This window comes from Triticum dicoccoides, chromosome 6B, assembly GCF_002162155.2.
Source record: "Triticum dicoccoides isolate Atlit2015 ecotype Zavitan chromosome 6B, WEW_v2.0, whole genome shotgun sequence".
Classification (NCBI taxonomy): domain Eukaryota; kingdom Viridiplantae; phylum Streptophyta; class Magnoliopsida; order Poales; family Poaceae; genus Triticum; species Triticum dicoccoides.
Window position 1 is genome coordinate 716,160,142 of NC_041391.1, and position 12,042 is coordinate 716,172,183.

At 45.8% G+C, this 12,042-nt stretch overlaps 1 pseudogene; it reads left to right on the plus strand.

Moving 5' to 3' along the window:
- Positions 1-1,198: 1,198 nt before the first annotated feature.
- Positions 1,199-10,942, plus strand: LOC119321638 (annotated as a pseudogene).
- The last annotated feature ends 1,100 nt before the right edge of the window (positions 10,943-12,042 follow it).

The window sequence follows — 12,042 nt, forward strand, 5'->3', positions numbered from 1 at the left end:
CAGCGGCGAGGAGCGGGTGGAGTCTGCGAGGGGGAGAGAGTGCGGCCCGACCGCCGACGCATCGGAGTTCGTCTTGGTCGCTACGGGATCCGGCAGTTCTCTTCTCCCTGGTCCATGCCTCCTTGCTTCTTCTTTCTTTCTCTATTTCTTGTTAAGATTTTTTCGATTCAATCGGCTGGTAGTTAACCATTGATTTGATTAGGATGGGGAATGTAATCCTGCTGATTACCATGTGATGTGACAGAGACTGGCTGTATGTCTGTATGACACTGATGATGCAACTCTGTCTTAACGAAGAACCAAAGCAGAGCTGCAGGTAAATGAGGTCGCCGGTCCTTTGTTTCGCGCTTAGTGACTATCATTCGGATAGCCAAGGAAGAGAGCCTATGGCAAAGCCTGCTTGTGTTCTTCCTTGATACATGCGTGTGTGAGTGTGTTCCTGAGTTCCACCATTGTGCGTCTGTGTGTGTGTGTGTTCTCGAAAGAAACCACAAGAGAGTTGAGAGTGGAGGAAAAAGAGAGGCGCTGCAAGGAGGCGGCGCCAACAATTGGTATCATGAGCTTGGTGTTTTGGGCGTGCTTGCTGTGCCGAAAGCGTGGCAGCGATGGCGGCGCTCGCCGGCGGCTGCGCGATGGAGCTCCGGACCGTGTGTCGGCCTATGGAGGTGGGCGGCGCTGTGGCTGCCATGGCGCGTGGTGGAGGCGGCGGGCGGTGACGTCGTACGTGCGGCGACCGCAGAGGCCGCCGAGGCGCTGCGTGGTGGCGCGGCGGCGCGGCACTGCATGGCGGCATGGACGGCGCAGCGGTGCAGGGCAATAAGCGCGGCGGCGAGCCGGGCGCGACCGGTGCGTGTTATGAGTGCGCACGGGACGCGTCGGGACCGCGGGCGCGCGTACGGGCGTGCAGGGCGTGGCTCGGCGAGGAGAAGACCGAGCTCCTGGGCACGCTGGATCGTTCGCGTTGATCGCGTTGGTGCGTGATCAAGGCCGCGAGCTGGGGGCGTGTGGAGCACGGGATCGATCGCCGAGGAGGTGACCGCGTCGCCGCACTGGAGACGGCCGCGTCGTTCGCGTCCGAGTGCGACGGGGGCGCCAGCCGGGGAGTGCGTGGCGTGACGAAGGCAGCGGAGAACTGACCGCGTCGGGGCGCTGAACTCGGGCCGTGGCGACTGCGTGCGTGCGCGTCATGTACACGAGCATGGGAGCGCGGGACGTGGGGTGCTGCGTGGCGGAGGCCACAGCGGCGCGGTGCGACGGCCATGGCGCGACGGTCGACGACGGGCCTGACATGTGCAAGGTCATGGCTTGGGGCGTGAATGTTAGCAGCAAGCCATGCCCATGTGTGTGTGCATGCTTGTGTGGCACGGTGGCGTGTATGCGTGTGTGTCGCTGGGTAGTTGTGAGAGCCGGTGCTAGCTACTCCCTCCGTCCTTTAAAGAGTGTACTTCCAACTTTGTTGGAAAGTCAAAGTGTTTTATGTTTGACCGTATTTATACAATAGTACATCAACATTTATACCATCAAATGAGTAGATTTAGATTCATGATAAAATATATTTTCATCGTATACCCATTTGGTTTCACAAATATTGATATATTTTTGCATAAACTCGATCAAGCTTTGAGATAGTTTGACACTCCAACAAAATTAGAAGTACACTCTTTAAAGGACAGAGGGAGTAGCCAGGAACTTGGTGGCTGTTAGATGTGGTTGTTAGCTCATGCATGCAGAAGGTAGTTAGCGGGTTTGTTACCAGCGGCCACGGTGAGCGCGTCGTGCGCATGGGTAACATGGGAGTTGCGCTGCCATGGGACTACAAAAAGTCTGGCCTCGAGTGTGTTTGTACCGGGGGAGTTGCGTTGTAAGCCATGTAGCCGCGTGCTGAGTTCGTGCTCAGGAAATACAAGCGGCCGTTCGTGCGGCCCGCGGCATACGTGTGCCGGGGCAAAAACCGGGCAGTGTGCTTCTTGTTCTTCCACTTCCTTCTTCTTCTTTGTTGTGGCAGAGTGAGAGCGAGAGGGAGGTGCAGAGAGAGAGCGAGAGGCAGGCCGCGGCAACAACACATTCTTCTTAATAATCAAAGGACAAGAGATCGGTTTTACTACTCTCGAGTGTGTGCACACATCTTATCTTGACCGCTGGTTCGATGGTCCTCATCCTTGAGATCTGAATTGAGCTCAGTCGTGCTGGCCTACTTTACAACTGAATTGAATAGTAACAATGCTGGAACAATGCCAGATTTTAAAACCTTATGCAACTCCTAGACCACTGTTGATGAGGGACAGATTCCCACCTTATGACAAGACGGCAAACGTGTTTGCCCGTGAGTCATAAACAATTTGAGCAGTGGGATTTATTTTCTTCCTTTCATTTTTTTTATTGTGAGCGACAAATAGTGAGCAGACGCTTATTGTTTGGGACGCGTGAAAATAAATCTGTTCGTGAGACGTGATTACCAAGGGTGCCACAGGTGTTTCCTTTGCTTCGCTTGGTTACAAAACAAAGGTGGTGTTTGTTTCTCTAGTCCTAGGACTTTTTCTAGTCCCTGGGACTTTTTGGAAAAGACTCTCAAGGAGGTGCTTCTAAGGATTTTTAGCAAAAAGTCTCAAAAAAGTCCCTAGAAACAAACACCCCCAAAAACTCATTACAGACAAGGACCTGGTGCTTTGACCGAAAAGTGATAAGGTGAGGCAGCTACAACAGTGGTTGGTCTGTGGGCAGCTACAACGGCTACCGCAGGACCCAGCACTCTAACGTAAGACAGGAAATACTAAATTATCATAATGGACTGACATAACAGCCCATGCATCTGCAAATGACCTGCAAAGTGACAGACTGTTGCACGCATCTCATGGGAGACCGATGGTCAGGATAAGAGGCGTGGGTGCGCTCGAGAGAAATCCCAACCAAAGTCGTACTACTTATTAGCTCGGGAAACAGTGCAATGATGCCGCTGTCATGATCCTCTCTTTGGTGCCCAAAAAAAATGTGATGATCCTGTTAGTATTGATCTCTCCATCAATGGGCCCAAAGGCCCATTGTACCGTTGACTCGCTCCTTGATCGGGGGAGCCCAACCCAACTGGGTTGTGGGCCCCTGTCGCGCCGGCTATAAGAGGGAGGTGGGGGCCACTAGGGCACGCACGCCAAAACAGAATCGTTGCCCACCTCCCTAACCTCACCGATCGAGGAAAGCCGGTCAGCGATGGGAAGCTCCACAACGCCCTGCCGCACTTCACCGTCGACCCCTACACCGACCCTCGCTGCCCGTGCGCAGACCTTCATCAACGAGAAAACCTACGTCTGTTCTTATAGTAAAGGGTAATGATTTTGGGAACGTTAGTGTTCCAAAAGTCAATACGAAATAGACCAAATGAATATGGTACCATATGCTTCAGCTGTTGGAAGCTTAATGAATGCAAAAGTATAACATTACCCTGACACAGTTCACATAACCGGGTTGTTTTAGCAATGTCTAGTCCAGATATAGATCACTGGAATGGAGTCAAAAAATATCGGCCTCGTGCTAAAAGGAGCAAGCGCTCTCAAAAGGTTGTGAATACAGAGATAGAACTTGTGAAATATACAGCGAAATCCACAATTATCGCTGACTTTCACACTTGGAGTTTTTGTGTAGAAAAACTCTAAAGAATGAATCAATTATCATTAATATGATGTAAAGATAATGTACAACATGATATGAGGCTGAGAGACAGGCAAAAAGGTTAAAGAAACATGTACCCGGAGTTGATAATGGTTGACAGCAATAACCATTAAGCAATTTGCTTCTATGACAACGAGTCAAGTGTGGTGCCAAACACACTGATACAAAGTTATACGTTGTTAAGGAGAAAGTCCGAAATTATGTTGAAATGCTTGGAGCATGAAAGCAACAGACAAGTATTTGCAGATCTGCTTAATGAATTGGTTTACCGCCCAGTGCGTTCAGAGAACACACAGTCGACATGGTTTATGGTATAGTCTATGTTTTCCGGACAATAAAGGGCCCAAAAGTTAATGTATATATTTCAAAACAGAGAGGTGTGTTGTAGGTGTCAAGTCCATCGGGGATTGACCGTGGCGATAGGGCATCTCATATGCATTAATCTGTGATGAAATGAGTACTTTGAAAAGAGTTATTTCAAAGCACAAAGTTATAAATTGAAAGATAAGATCAAGTGGGAGAATGTTAGTATTGATCTCTCCATCAATGGGCCTTTGGGCCCATTGTACCGTTGACTCGCTCCCTGATCGGGGGAGCCCAACCCAACTGGGTTGTGGGCCCCTGTCGCGCCGGCTATAAGAGGGAGGTGGGGGCCATTAGGGCACGCACGCCAAAACAGAATCGTTGCCCACCTCCCTAACCTCATCGATCGAGGAAAGCCGGTCAGCGATGGGAAGCTCCACAACGCCCTGCCGCACTTCACCGTCGACCTCTACACCGACCCTCGCTGCCCGTGCGCAGACCTTCATCGACGAACCAGCGGTGGCCGGAATGCTAATGTATACACACAAACAGATCATAGATAGACTACAGATAACTCGATCTACTCCGAAAACCTAGCCTAGTGGATCCTATGGTTCTATCAGATCCAACGTGCATCAATCTTTTCTAGTCAGTTTTTTCTAGAAAAAAAAAGTGTGGTTGAGTCTGTTGGTCGCCCCCTCAACGGCAAAGAATCGTCAAACCATTTGCTGGTTGATCACTGAATCCCACTTGGTCTAGTGACATTTTGCAAGAGGAATCTGCCCAACTACCTTGGGCTAGCTACAAGGCGAGCTGTCATCAAGCCAGGCCGGCTCTCGTGGTTCTTGGTCTATTAGGATTTATAACTGACTTGTTACTCGTACCTCAAGCTTTTATCTAACTTTAGGAAACGCCAACCTGCTTAAATAGAGCTTGCCACCTTCATTCATGCCAATATATAATACGCCGAATCCTACAAATAAGCAAACTTAATCAGGGTGCTGGCTGTAAGCAAAAGTACACGATGGATGAATTTTTTTCTTAAAATTCCATGTGTTTCTCCACAATCAGAAAATTAATTTAAATTGCCTCGATTGAGCTATTGTTTTTGGACGCCGATAACGCCCACACGTGTGGGCGTTAAAGGGTCTGGTCACACACCGTGTGTGGTGTGAGTAGGAGGCAGCCCACACGGGTTGTGTGTGGGCGGACATTAGAATTGCCCACACGTGTGGACGCGGCTACTTCGTGCCACACGCCCAACAAGTACTATTCAGCTCCATCCCGCGCGTGTGGCACAAAGCAAAAAAGCCCACACGTCCTAGCGCAGCTACGTTAGGTACCCGTGGGATGACGAGTTGTCATCCTGGTTGGCAGATGTAGTTATCCGGGATGGCAAGTGTAGTTGTAAAAGCATGGCAACTCTATCTGTTTTGATTAACTATAGTTGCCATGTCTAATTTATGGTAGTTGCCGCGTGTAATCAAACCGTAGTTGCCGTGTGTGATTTACTACTTGCAACGCATGGTCAAACAGTAGTTGCCCTGTGTGTTTACTTAGTTGCCACGTGTGGTCCAACCATAGTTGCCATGTATAGTTAATCGCAGTTGCCCTGTGTGTTTATCTGGTTGCCACGTACGCGCAACTGCAGTTGCCGTCTAGCAAAAGAATAACAGTTGCCATGTTGCTTTACCTAGTTGCCATGTTCGCGTAACTGCAGTTGCCATCCACAACGTAGGAGTGTCGTGTGGGCGAAAATCAGTTCGCCCACACGCGCATGGACTAGGTGGTGGCTGTGTGGGCAGAAACTAGTTCGCCCACACAACGCAGCTGGCAACAACGTGATGCGGGGCGTGTGGGCAAACTCTCCAACGCCCACACACTAGCCCCGTTCTACGTGACACACCAAATCCACCTTTTCGTGTCAAGATTCGTGCAAAAGACAATCAACGATCAACCAGGCGTGTGGGCAAGTTGAGAACGCCTACACGTATGGGCGTTAGTGTTTTCGTTGTTTTTTTGGTTCGTAGCCAAAATAATTTTCGTATGTCCGATCGGGAGGCACTAATAAGATCAGGCATGCACTCACCCAATCCAGCACCTTCCTCTGTACTTGCAAACTCCTCTTCCTCCAGTGCTCTTCTTCATTATTAAATAAATCATAGAGGTTTTTCTAGAAAAACATTGCGTGCAGCTCACGCAGCGCACTCTCTACTAACAGCTACTGACATATGGGCACATGATATGCTAATGCGTCATACGGGCAGTGCAGACGGACGGAGGCATCATATTTGAACGCTCGGACAAGTTAGACACATGTTTTATATATTTTACAAGTTTATATACCAAAGTGACCACACTGGACAAGTTGAGACATCCATGGTGTATTTTAACTCTCTCACATTCCATCAAACTCCTAGAAGAGTAGAGGACCATTGATATCTCGGATCCATTAACAATGGAAGCTTTATCGATGCGGGAAGGAGCTCTATTTGCAAAACTTCGAGGCCTCTCGCATGTGATAATGGCGATCGATTGCCAGGACTTGGTACAATTCTGGCATACTCGCCACAATTCACGTTCAATTGTGGCTCCTATCTTAGATGAAATAGGAGAGCTAGTTGTTGATTTTTCAGTTTTTGAGATTCAACATGTAAACAGGCCAGCAAACTTACCGGCGCATCTCTGTGCTAAACGTGCATGCACTTTGAATGTGAACGAATGTTGGCTTGAGGAGACTCCTAGTTTCTTGGTAACCAACCTCCTTGCTGATTTCCCGGGGAACTCTTTTGTTTAATAAAAGCTCTCTGATTTGCCTGCAAAAAAAAGAGTAGAGGACCCGTGTGTCGGCGTTTCTCTTGGATCCCCTAGTGGATGGTTCCCGTGGTAGCGCGTGGAGGCAGCCAACATGTGCAAGACGACACTACGAGGGGTGGACGTCGGCACCGCTGCACGTGGCGCTACAAGTTGGGGATGATCCTGTTGGTTTCATAGATTATGATATGAGGAAAAGGTGGGCAATTTTTTACTTTGGTAGGTGTGCCTTCTAGAAGTTTGTGCTTTGAGCATATGTTAAAGCCGACACATAAATTCTGTAACTATAAATACTAGTAGTCCAGTCATATAAAAAAAATTCAGCTGACATGGCTAAAATAAAATTGCATGTTAGGCCAAAAAACCCCATTTTGCTTCAATACTTAGTAGACAAGATTTTGATTGAAGTGATTGTTGGCCTTTTTTATGAAAAGTGGTTGTTATCTCAGCGGAGATGTTGGTGATATGCTTATATTCCCGCAGACCTTTGTTGTTGCTAGCAAGGAGACCAATTTGAGAAGTTTGGAGGGCTTCATTCTTTTGGAAGATCTAGATGGGATGGTTCTTATAGCGTCATAGAGGTGCTCCGTGTATGTTATTATGTGTAATATATTTTCTCTCTTTTAAGTCAAAATGTATTCTAGTTATTATGCTTCGGTATCTTTGAGTTCAACAAGTTGCCGATGTTGTCTCTAGTACGGGCGCTTATTCTATCTGCGGATGAAATGACAACTATTGTACTTTGTTTCATGAATTATGCAATGGTGAACCGCGTTGGCTAGGTGCATCATCTAGATCTCGGTACAGAGTTCAGAGGGGCAATACAACTCCTTTTTAAAAGCCCAAGATATACATGGTTTATTTGAACAATTGATAAATATCTCTCTGGCCACGGACCAACCTCGTAGACAAGGGGTTATTACCTATTCACCTACCAAAAAACCAATGATTTCATGTCTGTGTCTACCACCAAAGTGTTATATAAGGAGCTAGGCTTCTCAGCCCGAAGGATCAACAACTTATTTCCCATCATGCTTATATGCCTTGGAGTTGTCTAATCCAACTCTTTGCATCATTTGTTATGTCTCTGCATGGGGTAAGATTTTGATAGGCATAGCCATAGAAGACACCATGAATGACTGATTAATCACCAAAATCATTGATAAATCCAGCAATCAACACTTAGCACGGACTTTTGTGCATCCAACCAAATTCATGGTAGTCGATGGGAAAATGGTTTTGGCAATTGTGGTTCTGATGAGTCCGTCGAATAAATTTTTTATAATAAAATATTGTATAAAACATAATGAGTTCTTATGCCCCACATAAATATAGTCTCATAAATGTCATCCATAGCATCCACACTCCAGATCTTACAACTGCACAAGCATTACGTAGTTGAAAACCCAACTCATTTGTTGTGATTGTTTGTCCTGTTGAACTCTTCAAACTACAGAGTTCATGAATGATTGATTCACTTTGGTTTACATACATTTGATGTGAAATCATGCACACGTGGACAACATGAGTAGAACACCATGATTGCACCGGCTTCGAGAATGACATGGTAGACAACTAACAATGGGCAAACCCAAAAACCATAAACAAACTATGAATACAATATGTTGAAGCGAATCAGGAACGATGGACTAATATTGGTATCTAAATCTTGAATGCGAAATAATTCGAGCTAAGCCCAGTCGTTGGCATGACCGTTTGCTAGAACGTGTAGATGAATTAGGTGCAAGGGGATAATATAGAATAAAAAGGATAATATCTCCTTCAAATTTTGTTTGGCCAAATGCAAGCAAAAACATGGGTAAAATGCACCCCGCAATAACCTTGTTAGTCATGCAATGCCATAAGTCCTCAATGGTCTGACATTTATCCCGAAATATACGTTCAAGAAACTATCTATAACCCAATGATAGGAGAATCACATCAACGCCTAAGCAACTTACAATCTAAGATTCATGGTTGCAAAGGAAAATGACTAGCATGATACATAAGCAACAACCTCATCCTAAACTATTTAGATTTCCATTAAAGTATATAAATTACAAGGAGAAATCTCCAACTTATTCAGTTCTTATCAAAGAAATAAATGGATTCAATGTGAATCTGTTGAATATAGTTTGCAGACTTGAATTTGGTATCTCCTCGTGCCCGAACCCTAAACCCGCCGCCCTCTCCTCCTGCCCCTTCGATACTACGGCCACCGCCGGTGAGCGCGAGGGCGACCACCTCTCATGGAGCCTCCTCTACCTCCGGTCAACGTGAGCGGCGGCTGCCACCATCAATCAATGGCCTGAGGAGCCCAGGACCTCCAGTGTGCCATCTCCCTTCTCCGCCGCACACACCGCTACGGCCATGCACTCGGGTTGAGAAGCTTCAACCAGTAATCCCCTCCATGCTCAAACTCTAATTTTATCTGTAGGCTCTTCATTGACCGAGCATCCAGCTATTTGCATTGTACAATGACACTAACTTTTTTTAGGGCTACAATGACACTAACTCAAATGCCATTTGAACTGAAAAATCAGATAGCATGAAGAGGAACCTAGTTTGGACATTCCTCCGTGGTTGCTTTACATCTTACGAATAATTTCACCTTTTTCCCCTGTTTACATTGACTGGCAGCAAGTATTAAGAGGTTTTGTGTGGGATTATTGCAAAGGAAGAACTAATTACTCCCAACTATGTAGAAATTTCAGACCCTTTATATTCCAGGTTTCGAGAGGAAGACCTGGTCAATTCAAACTCGTCATAATGTTTGGTCAAAACTCTTGAGTTGGGAACCTGGCACTTCCACGGATTGGCAACTCATCATTGTTTTAACCTCATATAAGCTATAGTTGAAGATTACAATTGGCATAGCCTAAACAAACTTCTTTTGTCCTACAAATTTTATCATGGATGGACTCACACAAAGGTATTAAGCTATCACCATTGGACCATGCAGCTAGACTGGACTTGATTGCGAAAGTGCATGCTACTTCTCAAGTTGAGGAATATTACAAAAAATTACCAAACTCTGCTTCAAGGAAAGTTGCCTCATTCCCTCTCCTCCATTGCTATGTTGCTGATAGAAATGTTCAGAAAGCAGAGTCCTTTATGGCTAACCTGTAGAGCATTGGGCTACCCGTCGATCCTCACTCGTTCAATGAAATTAGGAAACTCTATATTGCAACATGTGAGTATGAGAAGGTGTTTAGTGTAATCGATCTGATGAAATGCAACAACATTCCCAGGAATGCTCTCTCATATAACCTTTGGATGAACGCATATGTTCTGTCTCTGATGTTATGCCTGTACAACCAGTCTTCAAGTAGATGGTTAATGATGTTATGATTTAGGTTGGTTGGAGTACATACTGTACATTGGCTAACATCTTCAAGAAGCATGGACTGAATAGTAAAGCCATGACTTTGCCTTAGGAGGCTGAAACAAAATTATCATCAAGACAATGCTTAGGATATTATTTTGTAATGACATGTTATGCGGGTCTGGATGACAGTGATGGGGTTATGAGATAGTGGGAGGCTAGTAAATATGTCCTAGGTAGAATCCCCGCTGCTAGACTACTATTTTATGTTCGATAAAAGTTGGCGACATTGACCGGGCTGAGTGGATTTTTGGAATCAGGGAAGCAGAGTGCGGGAAGCATGATGTGCGGGTTTCAAATGTTCTTTGAGGTGCTTATGTGAGGAATGGGTGGATTGAAAAGGCTGAGAAGCTTCATGTGCACATGCTGGAGAAAGGTGCACGACCAAACTACAAGACGTGGGAGATATTGATTGAGGGACTTGTTCAGAGTAGGCATATGGACAAGGCTGTCAATGCCATCAAGAAAGCTTTATCTTTAATGAATAGCTGCCATTGGAGACCTCTACTCAAACTGGTTGAGGCCATTGCATCATTCTTCGAGGAGAAAGGAAACACAGATGATGCAAGTAGATATATTAAGCTTCTTTAAAAGTTTAACGTACCAAGCATGCCTCTCTAGAAATCTATGCTTCGAGCCTATATTAAAACTGATACGATGCTTCCAACAAACATTTCCGAAATGATAGCAAGAGCTTACATCGTTATGGATGAAGAAATGGACCACTTCATCATGCGCGTTAGCAAGATAGATATCAGGGGCGATGTGCAACTATGAAATGCAACAACCTGTGACCTAGTCACATGCTATATAGCATTTTAGCTGACGTTGCAAAATAGAACTGCAGATTAGAGTGAGAACAACACATGACAAAACTACATTTCAGTGCTTAGCGGGCAAGCAAAGTGAATTCATATGTTATGTGAAGTGATGATTTCTCACCGAGATGACAATTATATGCTTTTATTGTGGAGGATCTCCATTGTATGTACTTGAGACGAGCTGAGAAGTTTGGAAGGCTTCGTACATTTGTAAGAAATGGATAAGTGGCTCTTATAGCTTTATTGGGATGATTAGTCATGAGCAAAGTGAATTCTTGTATCATAACAGAGATGATGAGTATATGCTTTAATTGTGGTGGATCTCAGTTTTATGTACGAAGACAATCCTGAGAAGTTTGATGGCCTTCATACTTCTGTAAGAACCGGATAAGGTAGTTCTTATAGCTTTATAGAGATGATTAGTGATGTACTTGTGTGTGTATTTTCCTTTTTTGAAGATTTGTTGTCTCTGAATACTGTAGTTATTCATCTTCAAAATCATCCCAGGAGTTCAGTCAAACTAGGCAACATTGGTTGTACTTGGCTTGTGTTTTCTCTTTGTAATAATGAACTGCATTGGCTAGATGTGTCACATTTAATTCTTGATCTTGGTAAAATGTCCTACTATGGAAATTCATTATTTGTTTAACGAATGGTTAAAGCTCTCGTACCCGCTAACCAACCAAGGAACAAGCTCATGTGAATTTTAGTTCAATTATTTTCAGCCACTGACCTGCTGGAGTAGAAGTTTAAGGCCCTGTTTGTTTCATAAGTTCTAGGACTTTTTTAAGTCCCAATTTATAAGTCATAAGTCCCTACGTGTTTGTTTACAGGGACTTATAAGTCCTGAGTCCCTACATGTTTGTTTACAGGGACTTATAAGTCCATGTTGCACCGCTGCAACGAGGCTCAGGAGAGGGCCTGTCCGGCGATTGGAGGCACCGCTGCAACGAACCGAGGCAGAACGAACCGAGGCGGGGCGGCGACGGGGCGAGAGGCGGGGCGGCGACGGGACGGCGATGGGGCGAGAGGCGGGGCGGCGACGGGGCGAGAGGC